We start from the raw sequence: 26488 nt of genomic DNA, 5'->3' as shown, positions 1-26488 counted from the left end.
AAATAATGGATTTATTCCATAAAATGCTGATTTTATTGAGCCAATCTCAACTGAATGAATTAAAGAAACTTCAATATTCTGATCTTCTTCCCTTGAACTCATATCCACTTGTCAATGTATTTTAAAATATAGCATCTGTAAGTGGACATTATACTACAGATATGGCCTTATTAAGTAATAGTTTGATGTCTTTACCAGCCTTATAAGCTAGTCAATAAAGTAAATGAAATCAATCTAGTTTGACTGGTTCTTGATGAATTGAAACTGTCTCAGAGTGATTGCCTTCTCCCTAATATTTTCTAGACACTTTCTAGGAATAAATATCAAGCTCATGGCTTAGATTTTAAAATATTCACCTTCACAGATGTTAGGGAAGCTACCTTGCCCTAAGCCTATGGCTTCTGACCTGTTCGCCACCAATTTCTTAAAAAAAAAAAACAAGTTCAAGAATTAGATCCAAAAATGTGTTCAGCTACCTGTGATGTATTTCATATGACCAGTTGAGTTGAATTTATTTTTCAAGAGAGTTTGGTACTTTTTTGCTATCTCTTTCATTATTTTGAAATTCTATTTTCTACTAATCATTATTTTTGTGCTATACTTTAAATCATTGGAATCATCACCTTGATAAAAATAGAAAGGCAATATGCATTGAGATAATTTATGCACATGGTATTACACCCATTTTAGAGATAAGAAAGCTTAGTGAAGCTATGTGTGGACTAACGTCTTATGCCTAGTGATTAGGCAAGAATAGAAGTCTGGACAATCAATTATTTATTTTTTTCACTCCATTGTGAAATTACCACTCATTTTCTGAACTCTAAGGACTCCTGGAAAGGGGAAAGAGGGATAAAAATATATAATTGTTATTCGTAGGCCCCGTATTTAATTTAAGTAAGGTGTAATAATTTTTAAACATAAAATATGATTTCTGAAGTCATTAGAAACCTGTTTCATGCTATCAGTCACTCCTGATTACCAAATTCAATACAGGTTAAGGTTAAGTATCAGTTCTTACAACACCATGTCAACCAACTTGAGACAACCAGGAGAAAGGCATTATACTAATATGAGCAGCTATTATTTATGATATTTCTTTCCAGTTCCTGTCCATGAAAATGGGATTATACACAACAGCCAAGTCATAACTGAAGAAATGAAAGAAAATATCATGTTCCTTCCTGATTCAACCACATTGTTTTTTCTTTTTGCACAATAGTATGTGCTCTACTCCATTATTAACTATGTGAGAAAATATATAGTTACATCAATCACTGAAACTCAACTTTATTTCTCCTTTCCTGGTCTCAATGACATTTTACTTTTAGGCACAATGAATATAGAAGGAACAGACTGGTGAAACTAAAATCTCAAAGCTTAAAGAAACTTTCCTTCTTCCAGACAGGCTGTTTTAAAGATGTGGAGGATGGATTGGATCTGTCAGTGTTCTTTTCTTACAGAGGCAATATGGTCTGAATAAATAGTTTCCTAGATATACTGATGAGAGAAGGTTCATACATAAGCAAATAATAGAGGGGATCATAAAGAGAAATTGGGAAATTTTGATGATAAAAATTTATAAAGCTTTGCACAAATAAATCCAAAATAGCTAAAATTGGAAGACCAAAGGTAAAAATATATTTTTAGTAAACTTCCTTGATAAAGCTCTCTTCTCAAAAATATATAAAGGATTGATTCACATTTATAACAATGTAGCACCAATGGGATACCCACAGTGCTTACAGCAGCTGATATTCATAGTGCTTAGGATAGCCATGAATATGCCAGTGGAATTCCGAATCATGAAATACAACAGACTCTCCACATGGAAGACAGTACCAAAACATTTATTCACATACTAGAAAGCCAGATCCATCATAGTAACCAAGAAGTCTATACACATTATCAGGCCTTCCCACAAGCAAACACTCATGAGCTTAGCTGTCTGCCTTTCTCCCTCAGTTCTGACTCCTCTGATCAATTTCCTCTCAGCTCTGCTCCAGTTCTGACTCTTCCTGTTCCACCCTTCCTGATCCACCCTTTCCTGTTCCATGTGACTTAGACTCATGCGATTCAGTCTTCTATGTGACCCAGGCAAGTGACATGGGCCTATTAATGAATGGGAAACATCTTCCCATTTAAATTCCTTTACAAAGAATGAGAGCCATTCCTCAATAAACACATGGTCAAAGATATGAACAGCCAGTTTTCTTTTCTTTTTTTCCTGGTTCAAGTTTATTTTACTTTATTTTCAGTTATGAATTCTCTCCCTTTCACCATCCACTGAGGGAGTGAGAAAAACAAAGCCCTCTATCTGGAGATAGACAGCATGTTTTTTATTATGCATTCTTTGGAATCATGGTTGGTCTTTGTGTTGATCAGAGTTCATTAAACTTACAAAGTTTATTATACTATATTATTGTTACATAAATTGTTCTTGTTCTATCAACTTTACTTTGGGTTACTTCATATAAATCTTTCTAGTTTGCTTTTTTTTTTTTTTTTCTGGAGCTCCTCATCATCATTTCTTACAGTAATGGCAATGCTATGTCCATTGTATCATTCCACTAAGGATTCCCAGGCAAAAAATGAAACAATCCTATCCCTAAAGCACCTTACACTTTAATGAGGAGACAACAAGATTATAAATAATTCTGCAAAAAAAATTTAGACAATCTCTCTACAAATTGGTTGCTTGCTCTGAAACTTCTAGTCTTAGATGAACTGAGAAGTTAAGGGACTTATCCAGACTGACACAGTTAGCATATAATGCAGGCTACATTTAACAGGTCATTCTGACCTTGAGGAGAGCTCTCTGTTCTCTATTATAGGATATTCTGGACCTGGGACTCTAGTAACTGGAACATAGTCTATATGATGACATGTCAATTCAGTTACAGCCCAGGCTGCATCTATAAAGGTGTTCAGTATATGATTCCTCTGATCCCACTCAAAGCATATTTCAAATCCCAGATATAACATCTTGGCTTCTGAAACACCAAAATCATCTGTTCTCTCTTTAAGTCTCTGTTACTGTTTCTTTTTGATACTTCAATAACTGAATTCTTCTAGGTCTTGTCCTGGGCCTTCTTCCCCTTTCTCTCCTTGGATAATCTCACTTACTCCCAAATGTTAGTAATCACTTTTTTCACAGATAATTCCCCAGTGGATGGTATTTTCCTTTGTGAAAATGATTCCCAAATCCCCACCACTAGTCCTGACCCTTCCTCTGAAAATTAAACTTATTTATTTATTTAAATTATATCTCTATTTTGATGTTCCACCAACACCTCAAATTCAACATGTTCAAAAGCAATGTTCTTTTAAAACTCTTCGTCTGATTTTATTATTCTTAGCACTAACATCTCCATTTATCCAATCTCTAATATTTGAAAACATGGTATAATTTCAACATGTGATCAGTAACCATTTGTTCTATCATTTCTACCTCTGCAAACCTTTCAAATCTTTCCTGTCCTTTCTCTTCCCCCTGGTGCGACAGCTACACAAGCCGTTATTATCATTGAATCCCCTATACCACTGAAATAACCTTGAAACCATTCTTCATGTTCCATTCTTCAAATTGCTACCTAATAAATTATCCTTATTCATAAATCTCTTATTAAAATTCACTATGAATACCTTATGAGGGAACACTTGTCCAAGGCTTTACCAGCAAAGTGCAAATTCTATTGGGTGCCATAAAAATAAAAAAAACACTATAAGAACCTCTACATGAAAAAAGCATCATCACTCATTAAGAAGAGGCTCAACTTCTTTTTCCTGGATTCTGCTTACTGGGGTTCTAGTTATTGGTGAATATTTGGGAACTTTCTTCCATCTCTTTCACTAACAGAGATGGTTTTTGAGAAATTAGCACAGAGAGAAAAAAAGTACTAAATTTGATTTCAATAGACTAATATGGTACTGCCAACTATGTTACTGACTTTGGGGTGGGTCACTTGATTTCTCATTTTTTTGACCTAGTAAGTGGGAAGGAGATCCCCAGGAGTACAAGAGGTTATGGAGCATAGGAGAAATTGCTGAAAGTAATGGTCTTGGACAAAGTGGGAGGGAGGTCTATTCTTTCTAACCTTCCTGATGTACTCTGGCTCCATGATTGCCCAAATTGTCAGTTTTCATCAGTAAGAAAATCAGAGAAGACTAAGAGGGCAAAATTTATAGGAAATGAGGTATTTAGGATTCAGAAGACAAAGCAACTCACAGGAAGGTGTGACTCTCCAGTAGGGATTAAAGATCTACCTGAAATGTGGTATTCACTAAATGTTCCCCATCATCCTCTCTCATATAACATCATTCTGTGCTAAGTCATACTCTCAAGAAACCTTTTTCCGTAAGAAAACCTTTCCCTGTCACCAGAGCAGTATTCTTTCCAATAATTAGACTGTCTTAGATACTTTCAATAAAGTTTCCCTTTCCACAAATCCATATTCATGCTTTCTTTCATAAAAAGTTTGAGGAGCTATAGGAAGATATATATCTCTCTAGAGAGAATTGAGGGCTGGCTTTTTCCTGGATCTTGTTCTACTTAAAATGCATCTTTCTGTGCTCCAATATTGTCCAGAGAGGAACTTGTGAACAAGTCCCTCTCTCGGAGGGTTAATTTTTAATGGGGGACAGGCTTTCCAGAATGCACTAATTCCTGGGCTCCTCTTCCTCCCAGGCTGGAATAGGTTGACATGTAACTCCTGAATGGCCATTGCCACTGGTTCTAAAAGGAACAGCTCCCTGATCTAGGAGCAGGCTTTTTACTTCATGATTCACACTTCTTTCTTTCCCACCTCAACTGAGGAAGTAAGAATGGAGATAGTAGCCTTCCAAACACTTCCCCCTGAAAGAATCTTTTGTGGGTTTCCCATCCTTCTCTATCACCTTTATTCTCTTCTTACTAATCACATTTCTGCCACTATGCCACACTCTGTCTTGTTTCCTTTTTTTTCCTTAGAGGAGTGCAAGTATTGCCAGCAGACCTTTACATTTCCATCCTTACAACAAATTACTGATGCTGAATCACAGTCCAGATCACATTGTCTTAATTCCTATTAGGTGAGGGTCAGAGGGAGAAAAGGGAGGACCTACTGACAGATGCACTCCTGCCTTCATTGATAATGCAAAAATAAAAATAAAACAGTACACTCATCATAATAGTAATTTAAATAGAAATTTAAGTACTATTTGCAAACACTATCTTTACAAATGCTTTCTCATTTTGTCCTTGCAACTACCCTAGGAGGGAGATGCTATTGTCATCTTCCTCTTACAGATGAGGAAACTGAGGGTCTGGAAGGTTACGTGACTTTCCTGAGATCATGTAGTTATTATATGTCTGAGGCTGGATTTGAATACAGGGTTTCTTGATTCCAGGAACACCATTCTATCCATTATACCACTTAGCTGCCAAATTAAAGTAGCACAAGTAGGTCCTTATCTACCATCTGAAACCTCCAAAAGTAGAAGCTAAGGTAGGACAATCACGTACAAAAAAAGATGAAACAAGGTCTCCCTTGTAATGAGCTCTACCCTGTAGTTAGAGAAAAATTGAAATAAAAATCATCTAAAAGAATCTAAGCTAATAAACAAAGCAGTACACTGTATCCTCAACAAGTCTCTTTACCTTTCTGTTCATGTATCCTCATTTGTAAAATGAGGAGGGGACTGGATTTCAAAAACTCCATTAGCACTGAACACAATACCTGGCACATAGCAGGTACACAATAAATGTTGACTAATTGACAGCCTATAACTCTTGAGAAGAGTAAAGGTTCTTGAAAGTTTTTTCTACATTGTGAATTTTTCACATGGGTCTACAAATAGATCACATTCTCCAACCTCCCTTCCTCCCACATGCAAATCTAGCTTGTGTAGAAAACTTGAGTAAAAATTGCAATTGGTGATTTTTTCAATATAGTTACCAGACCTGATGATGAAAGAAGTAGCTATACAGACAGACAGATGAATAGATAAATAGGAAGATTAGATAAATAGGCAGGTACATGCATAGTTAAATACGTAGACAGATACCTTTTCAATGAAATGTGATTTTAAAGAATCTGGTCTTATTTCCAGGTGACCAATATTTGGACCAACATATTGTTAATTAATATTGTAGTCAATCATCATGTATTCATAGCTTCTCAATACCGTAAGTGATCTCAGAGAACATTTTGGCCAACCTTTACTTAAAGAATATTCCCATCCACATTATCTGTACTGAATGGTCATCTTGCCTTCACTTGAAAATATCAAGTAATGGAGAGGTCACTGCTTCTCAAGGCAACCAATGCTAATTCTGTACAGTTTTAAAAATTAATACTTTTCTATGACAACTTGAAATTATTTTCACTGTAGATTTCCTCCATTGACCAGATCTATCCTCAAGGAGCAATCAAAACACATCCCTCTTCTAGATGATGGGCCCATTCAAATACTTAAGGAAAGATAGAGTCACCCACGTTCATCAAGTCTTCTCTTCTCCTGGTTAAATCTCCCCAGTACTTTCATCAGTTACTGCATGGTGTAATTTCAAGCTCCCTCACCAACCTGATAGATAAACTCCAATTTTTCAGTATCTTTCCTAAAATAGAGTGGTATATCCCAGATACAGTGTGATTGAGGAAAAATACAGTGGTACTACTGGTTTCCTTGCTCTGGACTCATTGATTGATGCAGTTTAAGAGGTAGGTATCATAGCAGAGAGAAACTTGGTCTTTGGATCAGGACAATCTAGATTCAAGTCCTTCCTCTGCCATATAATGTTTATAGAGCACCAAGCAAATTGCTTCCTCTCTCAGTACCTCAGGGCAACTTTTTAAGACTATAGAAGTTGCTTATCTTCTCATCAGCAGAAAGTTTCCTCACTAGGCACTTCCTACATAGATAAAGGAACAAGTTCAAATGAAAACAAAGCAAAACACTCAGATCAGTATCTTCAAATGGCATTTAATTCTTTAGGTTGCCATGTTGCAGCATGGTATAGGGAAGTAAACAGGCCTTAGGGTCAGGAGAACTTGGCTTCATGAATTGTTTCTGACATATCCTGGCACATCTACCCATGTAATGGGAAGATTGCTTAACCTTTTGGTCATCTTGAAGACATGATGCCAACTTCCACAGAAAGAGGGATTTTCCCTAAGAAATTTCTCTAAGAAATTCTAAGACAAATGAAATCACAGATCCTGTCTTGAGGCAGACAAAACTATATTGATTAGGCTTATAGCCCATCAAATTACACATTATTGTTCACATGAGTAGTTACTCAGCTATACCTCCCCAATCCTATAATAGGGTAGTATAATGTTAAACATTTTTACCAATTAATGTAAAAACAATTTTTATCTTTCATTTTCTAAAAAAAAAAAAGAATTGGTTTCCAAATTTTCTTCCTCCCTCTCTCTCTCTTCCCCCTTTCCTGACATAGCAAGCAATTTGATATACATTATACACATGCAGTCATGCAAAACATATTCCATATTACTCATGTTGTGAAAGGAAACATAAATAAACAAAAAGAAAGTTAAAAAATAGTATGCTTTGATCTACATTCAGACTTTATTCGTTCTTTCTCTGGAAGCAGATATTATTTTTCATCATAAGACCTTCCAAATCATAGCTAAGTGACACTCAGTTGATGATTGTATAATATTGTGATTACTATGTATGCTATGCTCCTGGTTATGATCACTTCACTTTGCATCAGTTCACCTAAATTTTTCCAGATTTTTCTGAAAGCATGTTCTTCATCATTTCCTATGGCACAATAGTATTTCATTACAATCATATACCATAACTTCTTTACCTACTGCCCAGTTAATGGGCATTCCCTCAATTTCTAATTCTCAGCTACCACAAAAAGAGCAGCTATAAATATTTTTGTATATGTAGGTAATTTTCTTTAAAAAAGTTTTCTCTGGGATACAGAGCAAGTTGTAGTATTGCTAAATGAAAGGGTATTCATGGTTTTATAGCTCTTTGAATATAGATCCAAATTGCTCTTCAGAATGATTGGATCAGTTTGCAATTCCACTGAAAGTGCATTAGTGTCCCAATTTTCCCACATTCCTTCCAAAATTTATAATTTACCTTTTCTGTCATATTAGTCAACCTGATAGGTGTGAGGTGATATCTCACAGTTGTTTTAATTTACATTTCTCTATTCAATAGTGATTTGAAGGATATTTTCCATGTGACTATAAATGGTTTTTATTACTTTATCTGAAAATTGCCTGTTCATATCCTTCAACCATTTGCCAATTCAGTATTTACTTATATACTTAGAAATTTGATTCAGTTCTCTATATATTTGAAAAATGGGGTCTTTATAAGAGAAACTTGCTGTGTTTTTTTCCACATTTATGATTATTAACTCTTTACTTTCACCCTCTCCCTCCTAAAAACATGTCCTTCCCTGCCTAAGTTCCTTTATGGTATGATAGATTTCTATACACAACTAAGTGTACATGTTATTCTGTCTTTGAACCAATTCATATGAGAGTAAAGTTCAAGTGTTGCCCACCTCCCCCATCTTCCTCTCCATTGTACAAAGCTCTTTTGCATCTCTTTTATGTCAGATAACTCATTCCATTCTTTCTCTCCTTTGTCTCTTCTTTCAGTATACTCCTCTTGCTCACTCAATAATTTTTATTTTTTAGATATCATTTCATCGTGACATGTCCTCTCTCTATGTAAATTTGCATTTTTCTTCAGAGCTTTGAATTTATATGCTTTGACTTTATTGTCTTCTGAGTTTGTGTTTTGGTCTTTCCTGTCACCATGCTCACTTTTGATGGTTAGGTTCTTTCTCATTGTTTGCTCATTTTTTCAGTCTATTTCTTGCCTTTTAACTTAGTGCTAAAATTGCACCGTACATCTGGGGTGAAGGGGGCACTCTCCCATGCTTTAGGTGTCACATGATGCTATTATTTAATTCTGGGGACCTGTAAGTTTTCATTTCTTTCAATGTGGTATGATCTAAAGAGAATTGTGGTCACTGCTCTCCTGGCCTTTGAGAGACCACAAGCATTCTTTTTCTGTCCTGGAACTGTACCTAGGGACCCCCTCCCTTATGGTCTTATGTTCTAGTGTGCTAGTGCTCCTCCTCACCCTGGGACTGCCACCTAGAATTGCATATGGCAATGCAACAGAGTCCTGCCTCCAGTACCAGTAAATGGTCCCTCATAATTACCTTTTGCCAGTTGTCCTTCCCCCTTATCATATGTGGGCTATGAGCTTTGAAAGCAGTAACTCATGATTCAGTCTTCCTACTGCTACCTTGCCCAGGTGTGGTTAGGGACAGCCTGCTTTAAACCACTCTCCACTGTAACAACACTGAGAAAGATCTTTCCTGCTTCTATATTGTCTTGGGTGGGAAATTTTTTCCATCAAGTCTTTTATTTGGTTTTGCCACTCCAAAACTCATTTTGAAATGTTTTTGTTTTTAAGTTGTTTGGAGGGGAATTTGGGAGGAGTCCCTGTTTATACTCCACCATCTTGGCTCTGCTACACAAGATGTTTCTGTTTGTTTTTTCAAACTTTATACCACACAGAAACTTCCTTGGTTCATCATAATCCATGTCTCTTTCTTTAACATCAATGGGGCAGGATATTGCGCAAGTCCATTGATTTTTTTTGAACTTTAGCTACTACAAAATGTGATTGAGGATGAGGCTAGGATTACACTCACTATAGGATATCTATAACCTGTTTAGATTTCACACTATGTTTCTATAATTTTTGTTGCTTTCTGAGAGTTGCACAAAGATCTTTAGCACAAACTTTGAATATGTTGGATAGTATAACTCAGACTATTATAGGTAGATAACTCATCCAGGATAATTCTATCCCCTTGGACTCAAAGAAAAATGTTCTAGGGTAATTAAAATAATAATGTCTCTGCTTGGAGATGATTGGAAGATGCACATCAGAAACTTTACTCAGAGGCAAGAGAAAAAGAAAACTCATTTCACATTTTAGGCAATATAATCTTGAATTGTTTTCTGGGGATCTCATTCTTCTTACTTCTAGCTTCTGTGGGAGTATGATGTGTTTGAAGTAGAAGATACAATGAAGTGAGTTGAATGAAAAAATGTTGTAGGTGACCTGAGGAATTTTATGTGTTAAGGGAACAAGATATTAAAATGAGGGAAGAGAAATTTTGGAAAACTGAGAAAAATATAATGGTTAAATTTAAAGGTTTTGGTTCTGACTTTTGTGAGAGGATGAAGAAGGACCAGAATCCAGGAGGAGCAAGGAGTAAGTATCTGAAGAGAAAAATTCAAGGAAAAAGAAAAAGGGTAAAGTCATTATTAAAGCAAGATAATAAGAAAGATTAAGTGAAACAAATTGGTATATAAAACAAATTATTAATGTGAATTTTTGGATGAACAAGTCAATGGAAAAAGAGGTTGGTAGATAAGAGGGGAAATCAGTGTAGCTCTTGAGATGTTTAGATGGATCAAAGAAAGTTTGGCATTACTGTAAAGCTATTGAGACGATAATCTCTAAATGTCTTAATCAGGTATTTAGGAAGAGTGGACAAATACCCTGGTAGTTTCAAAAGGGGGGGAAAAAGGTTATAAATATTGTCATTATTGAAAACCATTATTTAATCAATCTTGAATCTTACAAATTTTGCTATAACTTGCAATGAGAATGAAATATTTGGATTTCTGCCAAACATAATTAATACTGTCTATTTTCCAAGTAAAGCCTCTGCCTCCTAGAAAACAAGGTGAAAGGATTCAATTGTCATCTCTCTACATTCCCAGTTATTAGAGTTAATGAACTATTCTTTTAGAAAAGGAACAAGATGACAGAGTAAAAGGTCACAACTGCCAAGACTCCCTCAAAACTTTTTCTGCACAATAATCATAAACACAAAACACAATTCTGAGCATGAAAACCAACAAAATTCACAATGAATAGTATTTTTTCAACCCAGGAGGAAGTTAGAAAGGGAAGTCTGTAGATATTTAGATAAGGATGGCCAAGAAAACTATGTGGCAAAGGGAGTACCTGCTGTGGGTGGCAGAAGCAGTGGAAAAGAGCAATAAGTTATAAGGCTTTTGAGGAAATACATGCTTTAGGAATCCCAGGGAAACTATCAGAAAATGGAGCAACATCAAAAGATATTAAAATCACTAATAGTCATTTTAACTAACACAAATGATCTGAAGGATTTATAGGAACCCAAAAAGAGATAGAGAAAAGACATATAGCATTCTAACAAGTCACCAATTCTCTCTACTCATCCACCAAAAAAATTGAACTTGGATTTGCCATTGGGACAACCTTGGTGAAATTTTGGCAGGTCCCATTTTCTCAGAATTCTTCATAGGTCTTCTGCAGGACTCATTTTGCTACCTTATGGTTCATACTCTTAATCCTAACCTTTCATTAAAAAGTAAATATGCTTTGATGATTGAGAACAAGTAATTCCTTTATCTTCAGACATGCATTATTTGAAAAGCTGACTGGTTTACTTATCCAAGTAGACTGGAACAATATGTATACATTTTTTTTCCTTTCACCAAGAAACATGCTGAGTTAGGAAATTATTTATCTGTCTAGAAAATCCAATTTCCAAATAACCAAATCTTCAAACTTGAGAACTCTTGAACCTAGATCAAATCAGTCTCAATGTCTGCTTCTGCTCCTGTAGGAGTTCTTTGGATGCATGAATGATATTGTACCTTAAACTGAGAAAGTGTACTTTCAGTGGAACAGTTCATCTTATAAGAGTTCATCTTCCTGATTGTCAATCATTCATTTATTAATACTTCCTTATCTTCTCTTAGCAAGACACCCTTGTCATGGGGAGATACTTTTTACATGCTTCCAAAAGCACTGGTTCTAAGATTTCAGTTAGTTAATTGAGGACTTCATGACATTATCTAGCAAACTCTCTAGATCAACCCATTTAAAAATTATCATTCCCAGTTAAATATTTGCTTTCTTGAGGGCAAGAGGATGAGGGTGGAGAAAGGAAAGCTTTCACACAAAGGTCCATACTCCCAATTTGAAATTCTTCTGTAGAGACATGAACAGAAGCTATAACATTTACCTGTTTTCTAGATATTTCCCATATTAAACCTTTGTGAGAACTTAAACATCCCATGTCTGTGGGGCATGAATATTATATTTATTCCTAAATATTGAGACAGATTCAATTTTAAAATTTTACAAAGTTCCTATATATTCAAAATCTTGTTAAGTTATGCTATCCCTCTATTCTGAGAGTTGAAGAGAAACTCCCTGATTATCTGCAATGATCCTGGGTACTAAGATAATAGAAATGTTTGCCAACTGTGTTCCTCCACCACAATGTTGACTCAGCTTCAGGTTTCATAAACCATGATTGCATAGTAGAAATTGTCTTTTTTTTTTAACGGAGTAAGTACTTGTTGAAAAGAGCAGTGACACAATAATGGATTTAAGGTATTCATTGTGGATTTTATTTTTCTTCAGAAAATGTGTTTCAGCAAGATTCTTTTCATCCAGTAGCTGATTGCAAAAATCTTTAAATTAAGAGATTAAGTGTATTTCAAAGAGGTCATAAGAAGACTGCTTTCCTCTCCTACGACTATTCAAGCCAAAGGCTACTGTTAAGTTGGTTAAATGATATCTGTTCATTTATTCTTTCAAGGCTAGTTATCATTCTATAAGTCTCCATGTCAAGTATAATACAAGACCCTCCAAACTAAATAGAAAGTGTAGCATAGGAGAAAGAGCAGAGCTTTGGTGTTATAGACCTTTGGCTCTAATCATAATGATCAGATAATCACTATTCTAATCACTATTATGCTCTACCTTAGTGACTTTGTACAAGTGCTTTAAGCTCTCTGAGTCTCAGTTTCCTAAATGGTAAAAGAAGTATATTGGACTCCTGCATCTTGCATCATCTTGTACCCTGGTTGCCTAAATGAAAATATGAGCAAAGAGGAAAAAGAAAAAGTGCTTTAAAAATTAAAGATGAGGAATTATGAAATGAAAATAGACTTACACACTATTTAGAAGTTTCACACTTTTTATAAAATGAATACTTCCTTCAAGAAGAAAGACTGAAAACACCAGTCATAATGAACATCAAACAATGTCATAATTTCAACAGCTCCAACCTAAACTCTTTAAACAATATTTTGACTGAAAAGTGGAAAGTAAATGAGAATAAAACACTGATTCTAAGGCATATAAGAATAGAAAGAGGATTAGATTTGGAGTCATGAGCTTTTAATTTAGTCTTGGTTCTGTTTACTATCTGTATAATCTTGGACAAGTCATTTGTTCTAGGCATCAGTTTCCTCATTTGTAAATAATAGGAAGGAGACCAAATGACACCCATCACTAAATATATGTTCTTATCATCTCTTGGACAATTTAATAAAGATAAAACTATCACCACATTAAGGAAGTCAAAACATCCTAGAAAGAATCTTCATCACCAAATACCACGTCTCGTTGACCAGCAAAGAGATGTGCCATCCAAAAGCAACTCTACTTTAAAGTACAAGTTCATTGAAAAGATATCATGGAGAGAATGCAAGAATAAGTAATATTTTCTCACAAAAGAAGAAAATATGATGGGAATGGAGAGAACAAGAAGGAAAGAGCCTAGAAAAAGTTGTTGGCATGAAAGACAACTAAATCAGATTACTGTGAAAACAATCTAGAAACACATACACACACACACACACACACACACACACACACACTGTGGAAGACTTCAACAGTATTTCTATAGCTATCTGTTTTTATCAACTACACTGTAACTATCACATTTAATTTCTTCCACCTCAGTACCCAATGTCATATGAAGTGTTAGTCCCATAGAATCCCAAAGTAGGTGATACTGTCTCCTGTGTGGGGGGAGCACTGAAATGAACTGGAACAGGGGGCAGTAGTTGCCTCAGGTACAATTCGGGGGTGTTGAATACAAAATAAGGGGATGGTGGTATCATAAGGAAAAAGAAGAAGAGAAGAAAAAAAACTTTTTTAAAGTTTGGACATGTTTCATCTGTTGTGCAACAGAGTTAAAGTCATAATGATTACACTATTTTCCATATAAACACAAAAATGCAAGTTATAACGAATCAGTGGTCAAATCCACCAACAGGACTTAACTAGCAAGTGTTGGAAGGTGAACGTGTCACTGAATTGTCTGGAAATCTAGTATGTATGAACAAGAATGTGTGCATGTCATGACCTATTTGTAATATGATACTTTATGGCTACATAAATACTTTATGGTACAATATTGCATCATCGAAACTTCAATAAAGGAAAATCCCCACATATAATATATATATATGTATATATAATAAATTTTTATAATAAATTTTTAAATTTCTGATACATCACTTTTTTAAATATGTAAAATATTTTTGAATTGGTATTTTTAAAAATCATTAATGGGTTAAAGAAAGTAGATTTTCAGGGGGCCTCAGTAATTTTTTTGAAAAAGAGGTGGTAGTTCAAATAAGTGTGGGAACCTCTGACTAGCTAAAGCTAGACAAACTGGATAAAATAATTGGTAAAAATTCCTCAATATGACCAATTAAATAGAGAAGAAATTCATTCTGGAAAGGTCAAAATGTTACTCCCTTTTCATGTTATATCAGAAAAAAAAATTCTGAAAAAGCAGATTATATCATTGTGCCTAGCACATAGCAGGACCTTGATAAATATTTCTTGAATTGAATTGGGAAAAATATGCAGGAAAAAATTATGAACCAAGCAAAAAATCCCTGATACTACGAATACTTTTTGTGAGTCAAAGTCTGGGTTAAAGTGGGAAGGAAACTGAATGCCTTCAGTGACACTATTGGTCACTGGGATGCCTTGCTGGCAATTATCTGGGATGTTGCTAATTTTTCCTTACTATAACTTAAGAGGGCGATGAAGATATTTACAGAATTACATATTTATTGCTCTCATCTACTAATATCTATCACTTATTTACCTTAAACATAATGACTAACTCTCACAGAATTCCTATACGTTTCTTCAAAGAAGACCTGTCTGTGAAAAATGTATATGCAAAAGACAGAAGGAAGCTTATTATTATCTAATATTCCTATTTAATATTATGCATGGTGTATAAATTCTCTTTGTTCTATGTAAGAAGCAAGATGCCCTTATGGCATGTGGGACATTAGTACAATTTAATTTATAGTGTCATTGAAGCAAATTAATAAGCATTATTAAGTACAATTTTTGCATTCGGGAGTTTACTAGATGATGGTGATGCAAATATAAAAAGTAAAGATACTTTCTGCTCGTAAGAAACCTACATCTAATCAATAGGCACAACATTTACATGATTATACATGTATGTTAAAAATAAGTGTAATTAAGGAGTGTTGGTGGATGGCATAGGCCACAGATATGGGAGAGGTGAAGCTCAGGAAAGGTCTCATTTAGAAAGTGATATTTGAACTAAAATATAAAGGATGCTAGGGAGTTTAAGAAGAAGGAGGAAGGGGATTTGAAAGTTTGGATAACAAACTACAAAAGCAGAGACAAGACAGAGAGTCACATGTGAGTAAGAACTAGACCAGTTTCACTAAACTGTAAAGTATGTATAATAAGGTAGGAAAATGAAGTTGTAACAAGATTGAGAAGGTCTTTAATTGGTAAGAAGAGGAGGTTATATTTGATTCCAGAGCTACTAAAGAACCGATAGGGTAATTGAACAAGAAACTGATGGTACACAGATCTGACTTAAGAAATGCCATTTTAGAAGTTATGTGGAGGGAAGTTAGAGTTAAATGAAATTAAATTCTAAGTGCTGGGAAAACAAATAAGGAAAAGAGAAACAGTCCCTATGCTTAAGGAGTTTATAATCTAATGGGGAAATACAACACACAAAAGTAAAGGGGGGATGTTGAGGAGGGGCACTAGGAGTTATTGAGAACAAGGGTGTAATATACTCTAAAACCAAGCAGAATTGCTGATGGACAATGAAGAATTTTCTGCAAACTTCTAAACCCTTTATAAAGATTTGGGAGGATTTTATTGCTTCATTATTCAGTCCTCCAATCAGAGAGGAGAGGCAACTGAAGAAGCTGAAAAAGTGTGGAGTATCAATGAACATGATGATGAGACCTCTGGTGATCAGTTTCTCCTAGAGGAGGCATGTTCTTCCATAAAATGGAAACCAATCGTTGTTTCTGAATGGAAACGGAGAGTGCTATCACTTTGACTTGCCTAAGCAATAAAATACATGTATCAGAGTAAATTAAAAAAGGTGTGTGATCTTGTCAAACCACCACCACCATCTCAAGCACCACTTTCCCTCAGGCCCTGATAAAGACATTCCAGTGACCTAGAACCTAAGAGCCTTGAGAGGAACAGCGTTACTCATACCACAAACCCAAAATCTATAACTATCACTGAGAGAAGCAATCACTGAGGAGAAAGATCCCACTTTCTTTAATACCACCTACACCAAGTGGAGCCATTATCTTGTGGGGATGGGACCTGACACATCTGTGGGTGCTGCTTCCGCAGATACAGCAACTGCAGATCCAGAAAAGAAAGTTCTGATCTCCAAAGTACTTGAAGCTTTCAAATGGTTCAACGTAAGAAACTAATATAACTATCAATAGAAATGGCACTAAAGAAGATGCATTGCTTTCTGATCTGTTGTACAACCCAAAGGATCATCATCAGGCATTTCTAGCAAACTTGCTGCTGAAATCTGGGTGTTGTCTCCCCCATTACAACATGAACTTCTTGAGATAAGAGATAATCTTGATTTTTTTATGCATTGTCACCAATGTTTTGCTCAACAAATGCTTCTCATTCATTCGTGTCCAGGGAAGGAAATCATTATTTTGCATTTTCCTTTCTCTTGTCTCATTCTACATTTTGCACATGTCCTCTGCTTTTATCCATCTTCCCTAACTTCCAGTTTCTATACTCATGGCTAACATCAAATATGAGACAAGGGTTAGGAGCTGCTAATTACTTTAGATAACAATTGGAATAATATCTCTCTCTCTCTCTCTCTCTCTCTCTCTCCATATATATATATATATATATATATATATATATATATGTGTGTGTGTGTGTGTGTGTGTGTGTGTGTGTGTATGTGTATGCATATACATATATATGCACATACATACACCAATGTATAAAATATATATACGTACACACATATATATATACACACATACATTGTGTGTGTGTGTGTGAGTGTGTGTGTGTGTGTGTGTTTGTGGACAGAAAGCTCATAAAGAAGAAATTTTGGCATCAAAGAAGTTGCTGACTCAGTTTGTTAGAAATGATGAGTACATGCAAACACCTCTGATTGCCAAAGAGAAACAGACTATTCTTCCATCTCAGCATTCATATAGAGAAGCATAAAAGTAGTGTGGAACTCTGCTGCAAGAAGTAAAAAGAAGCTATCCATGCTATTGCCCTGTCTGGTTTCAACTCTAAGAAGCAGGATGCCCCTTCCAGGATAAGTTCATTACTTCTAAACTCAACATTATGTTGACTCAAGACTTCATTGATTTAATCTCTCTCATCCTTTTCTTCCCTCTGGTTGAAGGGCTGGGGTAGGGGGCAGTAAATGGATCAAACTCCTCCCAATTCCTTCCTTTAAAGAAGGAAGAAACAACTCTGAACTCCACTTTGCATCTGCTGCCCTGCCTGGTTTCAGTTCCACAGAAAAGATAGCCCTGTGACAACTGTACCCTAATGTCCTGTCCTTTGCACTCCATACCCTTAATGTGTTGTTTCCTCCCTTAGATTGTAAACTTTTTGAGGGCTGAAACTGTCTTTCTTTTAATTAATAGTATCCCCAGGACTTAGTACAGTACCTGGCATATATTAGGCTCTTAATACATATTTATTGAATTGGATTGGACAGAAGTCTCTCCATCCAATCATCACTTAGGCTTCAACCTAATCTCAGCCCAGCGAGGATCCTACTTACTCTTACAGTGGAGACAGATACAAAGAGCAGATATTAGAGTCTTTCTAGAGAGAGGAAGAGGAGGCAAAATACACAACTCTGCAAAGTCTACATAATGTCTTGAAGGAAACTAACCCTCAATTCTTACTCTGTTGACCAGGCTTCTTTTTTCCTTCTCAAATTCCTTGTCCAAAACAAAAAAATGAACAAAATCACCCCCTCTCACACACACCATTCCTCCTATCTCTCCCTCCCCCCAAAATAGTTTTATACTATTTTTATGATGTCAACTGCTGATGAATTTTGAAAATCATCTCCAGCTCCTTGGCTATTTTCATGCAGGCCCAGATCTCAAAACGGTATTATAAAGTCAACATATAGTTTAATATTTGATTATATCAGAGTAAGGTGGGCATGGGGGTCAGAGAAAGATAAATAAGTTGCAAATTTTCTTTCAGGACTAACAAACAAGAGAGGTCTAAAGTATATAAATCATACAGAAGCCTCATGCCCCTATATCATAAATGCTTTTCTTCAAGAAGAAAACTGAGAGATGCTGAATTTAGCAAGCACTGTATAGTATTTTTAAAATGAACTTGAGTATTCTAGTAAACAAGAACTTACAGATTGCCAATGTGAAAATCATTGCTGAATCATGTATGTGCAGTCAAACCATTCACAATTTAGAGCAAAGATTAAAACATACATTAACTCAAATGTATATATCATTTTGGTATTGAAAAATACTGTCATTCTGTCACAATGATTCCCTGAGGCAAGGAGTACAAATAATACTCTTCTCACATTATGAATGACAAGACAGTTCCTCAAAGTGAGAAAGTGACCTTCCCAACGTTACCTGGTCAAATCCAGAGCAGACGCTAGAATCCAAATATTCTGAATCCAAGTCCGGTACTCTCTCCAATACACTCTACTGCCTTTCTAAGAGGTGAGTACTGCCAAAAGTGCATCAAAGCTGAGGGGAGACCTAGGCACCTGCCCATTACCTTTGCTTCTGAGACTGTATGAATTAGTGTCTTAGATTGATAACTACTGCTTCCAGCTAGTGTAATTCTCTCAGGTTACCCAGCATCATTGAATTTGGATTGCAATTATGATAAAACGTTCAAGCAAGACCGTAGAATTCATACAACACAGCTCATACAGCTGTGGGAAACACTGCTTCCTGACTTGGTGTGCTTTGTTTCTGCTCAAGATTAGGGGATATAGTCTCTGGCTCTGGCAAGAATTTTCTTGTGCTTTATTTTTTTCCCTGAGGATAAGGTCAAATTGTGATTTATGTATACTTTTAGGGGCGGGAATTCTTTAAGAGCATTGTGTTTCGTTAGTGGAACTAACCATGAATGAGCACCATCTTGCCAAAAATATGTTCATTCCTTCACTTGGAAGGCTGACAGATTTGGAGTCTTCAAGGAAGTTTAACTTACAAGGTTTGGCCTAAGTATGATACAGCAAGCCATGTCTTAGAAACTTTACTTTAGAATAGATGAGAATAGAACTCACTAAGCTACAGAAGGCAGAGATCACATATAGTTTGATATCTCATATTTTCAATATATATATATAATATATGACAAATAATATACATATGTGTGTGCTTACTTTTTAAAATATAAGTAAGAATGTATTTTTGATACTTTCCTGCATGTACCTAAGTTTTTCCTTTTTTTCCCCGCAAGAGTAATTTTTAATTATAGACCAGGACCAAGTCAGGTTCCTGTCATCCTTTGAGATTATTGAGCTTATTATGCAAATTCAGGTGGACTTTTGTGGCAAGACAGTATTGACCAAGTTCAAAATCATTTTCCCAAAGTGAATTGATAACAGAAGAACCCTGCAATAAAACTTCTTGTATAAAGTCCTCTGATATTCACAAAGACTTCTAGACAACACAGAGATGCCTAAGAACCACAAAGGGAAGGAAGCTACAATTCTTTTTTGACAACTGCAACTGCTGCTACAGAGTCCCTTTTCATTTTAATACCCAATTGTAGAGTAAATGGTACTTAACACATATATCCTTGTATTATTAAGAGGTTAAGTTGCTTTTAAAGGGAGCAACATGTTAAAATATACATGTTAACGTACAATGTAGGGGGAAGCAATATGTCATGGAAAGAGTATTGAAACTGAAGTCAGGGACTCTGAGTTTGTATTATGACTCTGATCCTACCTGTATCAGCATGGTCAGTTCCTGTTTCTTCTTGGAACCAATTAATTTCCTTAAAATGAAAATAATATTTCCACTGTCTGAGTCATTATGAAGAAAATATCTTGCAAACTTAAGGAGTTCGAACATAATAATTTTTCTCCCCTTTGAATTTCTTAATGTTTTATGTCTCTAGTGTTTTATGGGATTGCTGCCATTGTTAGAATGGTTTTACAATGATAAAATATTCATACCGAAGCTCAATTCATCTCCTGCCATTTATTACTACCCAATATAATAGGCAAAGAGGTCAAATTTTCCTATGGATTTGCATAAGAAAAGTCATTTGATCAAGAATAACTTAAGGACACAAGTAGTATTCAAGGAAGGCTAAGAGGTATGAAGAAGCTAGAGCTGGATTTAGAATGAGAGACTGTATTTGGAAGATAACTTCACTAATTGTTGAGTTGGGACAAGTCATTCAATCTCCCTGAGACTCATTTAACCTCATCTGTAAAATGAGAGGGTTGGGCTAGATAATCTCTGAGTTCTTTTCCAGCTTGAAATCTGTGATGCAGTGAACCTGATGAAACAAGCTAGGGTAATAATGATAGATACACATGCCTTCACAGGAAGCAGAAATACGACCTTAACCAATAATCTAGGAAAGATGTTTTCCAGACATGTATATTCAATTCAACTCTATAAATATTATTAAATGCCTATTACATTCAAGGCACAGAATATGGTAGGAATGGAGAATACCCAAACAAAAATGAAATATTCCTTTCTTTCAAAGAGTTTGTTTTTCAAAAAGTAGGATATCACACACACACACACACACACACACACACACACACAGATAAGCAAACGCAATGTAATTTGAGGAGGAAAGAAGGCATCAACAATGCATGAGAACAGGGACAGCTTCACAATAGAAGTGATATCAAGGCTGTGTCTAGAAGGAAGATAAGGATTCTGAGAAGAGGAAAGAAGAGAATGTATTTTCCAGACATGGGCAAAAGGTAGACCATCACATCTGGAGAACCACTAGTAAGCCATTTTGACTGAAATGTAGGCTACATCAAAGGAAATAATTTGAAATCAATCTTAATAGGTAAATTTGAGACAGATTACAAAGTCTTAAATAACAGACTAAGGTATTTGCATTTTATCCGAGACAAAATGGATATTTATTGTAGGAGTTTGATCAGTGGAGTAATATGTACAAACCTGTGGCTTTGGAAAACTATTTTGGCAGCTATATGAATGATAGACTACCATGGAAACAAAGGGTAAACAGGGAAATATTTCTGAGGATACTATAGCAGGTCAAGTGAGAAAGAAAAAAGAACTGAAATTAGTGTGGTAACTTTGTGAGTGAAGAGGAGAACAATGAAAAGTCAGCAAGCATTTATTCCACACCTTATATGGGACCAGCACTGTGGTTAGAAAAACCAAACTAAAACTGTCCATGCTCTCATATAACAAGGTTATATATGGGGAATAAGCGAGTGGGAAGAGAAAAAAATAAGTGAGTGTAAAACTAGACCATGATAAGGATGATAATGGCTTTGATAGAAATAAGGACAATTGGAAGAGAGGAAGGTTTAGGGGAAGGTGTTAAAGAGAACAGAAAGGCAACAGAAAAATTAGAAGACTGTAATGATCTAAAAAGGGTGAAGAGAATGTCTTTTAAAAATGGAGTGGTCTAGAGAAGGACATGTCAAACCACACCAAGACTGAGAAAAGGACATTGGATTTTGCCGTCTAGAAGACATTGTTATCCATGGAGCCTTGGAGAGAGCAGTTTCATTCAGATGTAAGAGTTGGTAACCTAATTGTGAAGAGTTAAGAAGTGAGTGTGACTCACAAAGAAGTGAAAACAATAAGAACTGAATAATTTTTTCTTCCTAGGAATTGTCACAGAAAGAGAAGATTCTGTATGCTCACGCATTTTTTTTTGTAATGAAAAGAGACCTGAGAATATGTATAGTCAGTAAAAACAGAACTAACAAAAAGGAAGAGATTGAGAATGAGAATGATGACTAGAATTATCCAGAGCAAGTCCTTAGATGAGAAGGGAGGGTATGAGATCAGAGGCCCAAGAAGCGAAGTTGGTGTTGACAAGAGGGCTTATCTTATTTACCTTCCTAAACACCGTGGTCTAAAACAGAGAGGGGCATAATCTTGTTGCTCTCAACCACAAACCTGTAATTATAATTCATTTTATTCATGAGGTTGGAAGCTCAAGTTGTAGATGCATTGCCTTTTATCTGGGATTACGATGGATATGGTTCACTTTTAATTGTGTAACTTGAAAGAGATTAAATTTTTAAAAAGTACACACACACACAGAAACCTGGGTTTCTATAATTATATTACTTGGAGGAGAATGGCTTGTCATTGCTATGGAACTGAATATTCTGGAAAATGACGAAAACCCAACTTAAACTATGACATGTCACTCCTACTTAGTGCATGGAAAGGACCTATTTGCTTCAAAGTTCCTAATGGTCATGGTCTCAGGAACTGGTGATCTTTAATCTAGAGAGATTTTCAAATGTACTAGAAAGATTATATACCACGAGGTCAGTGTCAGCAGAAGCAAAATCCCAGATGATTACAACAGTACTTGAACCTGGAGAGCAGATTACAATTGAGTTTAATATTTGACAAAAGGTCATAGCAAAGAACCAAGAAGCTGCTTATTGTCCTTTCATGGAAGAACAAGATGAATAGATCACAAATTAAATGACAAAGGGTGAGTGTCAGCAGGAACAAAATGACAGATGATTCCAACTGGGGTTCTTGAATCTGGAATGCTTATTATACTTGAGATTAACATCTGGCAAAGGGCCAGATGTTAACTGAAAAGTTATCCTTTGAGGACAATACAAGATGAACTAGTAGGAGACACACAGGTACACACATTAAGGTTTGATTGATATGGATTTCCATCTTCTGGGGACACTTACAATGACTTTTTGTAAAGTTAGAATAGAAGATAGAGAACATTGGAATAGTTCCAGTATTGACAGGACAATCTCTGAATTGTTATAAATCCAAGCATAACGTGAGGGGAGAAATTAATCAATCAACAAGGCTTTATTAAATAGCTACTCTGTCTTAACTCCGAGCATGCTGTTTGTCCTTCATTCTCATAGAGGACCATGATATCAGGAAAGTGATGCTATGACATGAATTTGCACTTGCAAGAATTGAATTTAAGTGAGGGAGGCTGTGTAAAATCACCAGCTTCCCATTCTCCTCCAGAGTCTTTTGGTTCCAGTGGCCAGATACATATCAGGATGACTAGAGACAGCCCCATATGCAGTGGAAGATTTGGCCTTTTAAAGCTAAGGCTTCTATCAGGGCTCAACTTGACTGAGGCAACACCCATTCAGGGATTTAGGCGAGGTAAAAAATTGAGGCAAAGAACAGCCTCTTTAACCTAGTCTCCCCAAAAAAATCAAAATGGGAGGGGAAGGTCCTCAGAATTTCTGACCAAAACAGAAACTCCTATTTACATTCACACTGGGCCCGGGACCTATTGCTGGTGAATCAGTGAGAGCCAAAATGATTTGGGTTTAAGGTATGATCATTAAGAAAAAATGTAGTCTATCAACCCCAAGATATCTTGCAACATTTCTAAGGATTTATCTGAGGATGCAAAGACAAAGAAAGAAAAAAGAAACAATCCTTATTTCTATTAGGAAAGATGGTGTGTGTGTGTGTGTGTGTGTGTGTGTGTGTGTGTGTGTGTGTGTGTGTGTGTGTGTGTGTGTCTATAGGGCATTAGCATTTGGAGGGATTAGAAAAGTCTTAATCTAAAAGCTGGTGCTTTGGTGGAAACCTGAAGAATTCTTTGAGACACAAATGAGGAAAGCATACATTCAGGACACAGTGAAATGGACAATGCAAAAGCACAGGGACAGGAAAGTCACGTTGAGCAACACAGGGAAAGCCAGTTTCGGGGCTATAGAGCATGTAAGAAAGGGAGTAGTAAGTGACTAGGCTAGAAATATGGGTTGAGAGCAAATTGTGAAGAACTTTAAAAGTCAAACAAGGCTTCATATTTTTATCTTTGAATCTATAGAAAGTTACTGGAGTTTACTGAGTTTGGGAAGAACACTGGTAGATTTGGGCTTAAAGAAAGTCACTTGGAATCTACATGAAAGAGGGATTAGATTAAGGAAAGATTTGGGGAAGGAGACAAATTAAGAGCTTATTGTAATAGTCCAGTTGAGAGATAAGAACCTGAATCAGAGTTGGGAAATGAGTGGAACATTACAGAGAATGGAAAGTAGAATTGACAAATCTTAGCAAATAATTAGATATATGGGTATGGGAGGGAGAGAAGAAATACCAAGATTTGAAATCTAGAAGGCTGGAAAAAAATGATGGTGTCTTCAATAGAAAAAAAAAGATATTTAGAAAGCAGGGAAGAATTTTTTTAAAAATAGAATTTATTTATTTTCAGTTTTCAACATTCACTTCCACAAGATTTTGAATTCCAAATTTTCTCCCCATCTCTCCCCTCCTCCATACCATGACAGTGGGCACCCCAAGCACCCCTTTCCCCAATCTGCCCACCCTTTTATCATCCCCCTTTTTCTATTTCCCTTCCCCCTATTTTCCTGTAAGGAAAGATAGATTTCTATACCCCATTGCCTGTACAACTTATTTCCCAGTTGCATATAAAACCAATTTTTAACATTAGTGTTTAAACCTTTGTGTTACACCTTCTCTCCCTTCCTCTCTCCCTTCCCACCTTCACTGAGAAAGCAAGCGATTCAATATAGGTCATATATGTGCAGCCATGCAGAACATTTCCATAACAATCATGTTGTAAAAGACTAACCACATTTTTCTCTATCTTGCCAGACATTTTTTCCATTCTCTTCCTTGACCAGTCCCCCCAACAATTACATTTGCTTCTGATTATCCTTACCCCCAATCTGCCATCCCTTCTATTGTCTTCCCTCTCCTATCCCTTTCCCCCCTGCCTTCCTGCAAGGTAAGATAGATTTCCATACCTAATTGAATGTGTGTTATTTCTCTCCTTAAGACAAATTCAAAGAGATTAATTTATTATTTATTTATTAACTTATTCCCTTTCACCCCTGTTCTCCTCCATTGTAAAAGCTCTTTTGTGCCTGTTTTATGTTGAGATGATTTATTACATTCTACCTCTCCCTTTCTCTGTCTCCCAGTATATTCATATCAACACTTAATTTTATTTTTAGGAATCTTCCCTTCATATTTAGCTCACCCTGTGTCCTGTGCATATATAATATATATAATATACATATATATTATTATATATGTATAGTATATATGTATATTATACAATACACACACACACACACACACACACACACACACACACACACACACTTCCCCAAACTACCCTAATAATGAGAAAGGCCTCATGAGTTATAAATATCATCTTTCCATGTAGGAATATAAATAGTTTAACTTTAATGATTCCCTTTTGGCTTTTCTTTCCTTTTTACCTCTTCATGTTTAATTTGACTCTTGTATTGGAAAGCCAGATTTTCTATTCAGCTCTAGTCTTTTCAACAAAAATGCTTGGAAGTCCTCTATTTCATTGAAATTCCATTTTTTTCCGGGAAGTATTATGTTCAGTTATGCTGTGTGACTCTCGGTGTTAATTCTAGCTCCTTTGACTTCTGGAATGTTATATTCCAAGTGCTCTGATCCCTTACTGTAGAAGCTGCTAAGTCCTGTGCTATCCTGATTGTGTTGCTGCCATACTTGAATTGTTTATTTTTGGCTGCTTGTAATATTTTGTCCTTGACCTGGGAACTCTGGAATTTGGCTACAATATTTCTAAGAATTTTCATTTTGGTATCTCTTTCAGGAAGTGATGAAGGGATTCTTCCCATTTCTATTTTACCTTCTGGTTCTAGAATATTGGGGCAGTTTTCCTTGATAATTTCTTCAAAGATAATATCTAGGCTGTTTTTTTCATCCTGGTTCTCAGGGACCAACAATTTTTAAATTTTCTCTCATGGATCTATTTTCTAGGTCAGTTGTTTTTTCAGTGAGATATTTCATAGTCTTCTATTTTTTCATTCTTTTGGTTTTGTTTTATAACATCTTGATTTTTCATAAAGTCGTTAGCTTCTATTTGCTCCATCCTAATTTTTAAGAAATTGTTTTCTTCAGTGAGCTTTTAGGCCTCCTTTACCATTTGGCCAATTCTGCTTTTTAAGGCATTCTTCTCCTGCCTTCCTCCTTTCTTCTCCTCCTGCAGTTTTGTGCAGTGTGTTCAGAAATATCTCCAGGGTCCTGTAAGTTCTCAGTTCCTCCCAAGGGGTATGCTCAAAGGAGAGTTATCTATTCCTCTC

The 26488-nt window shown here is 35.8% G+C and overlaps 1 long non-coding RNA gene across 1 annotated transcript in view; it reads right to left on the bottom strand.

Annotated features, from left to right (window-relative positions):
* Positions 1–19144, bottom strand: part of LOC140526299 (uncharacterized) — a 109075-nt gene extending 89931 nt beyond the window's left edge. Inside the window, exon 1 of the long non-coding RNA XR_011974308.1 lies at positions 18801–19144. This is a non-coding gene — a long non-coding RNA (uncharacterized lncRNA). The remainder of the gene's footprint in view (positions 1–18800) is intronic.
* Positions 19145–26488: the final 7344 nt, after the last annotated feature.

This window comes from Notamacropus eugenii, chromosome 2, assembly GCF_028372415.1.
Source record: "Notamacropus eugenii isolate mMacEug1 chromosome 2, mMacEug1.pri_v2, whole genome shotgun sequence".
Lineage (NCBI taxonomy): Eukaryota > Metazoa > Chordata > Mammalia > Diprotodontia > Macropodidae > Notamacropus > Notamacropus eugenii.
The sequence above is the reverse complement of the archived record's forward strand: the minus strand, read 5'-3'. Positions and strand labels throughout refer to the sequence as shown.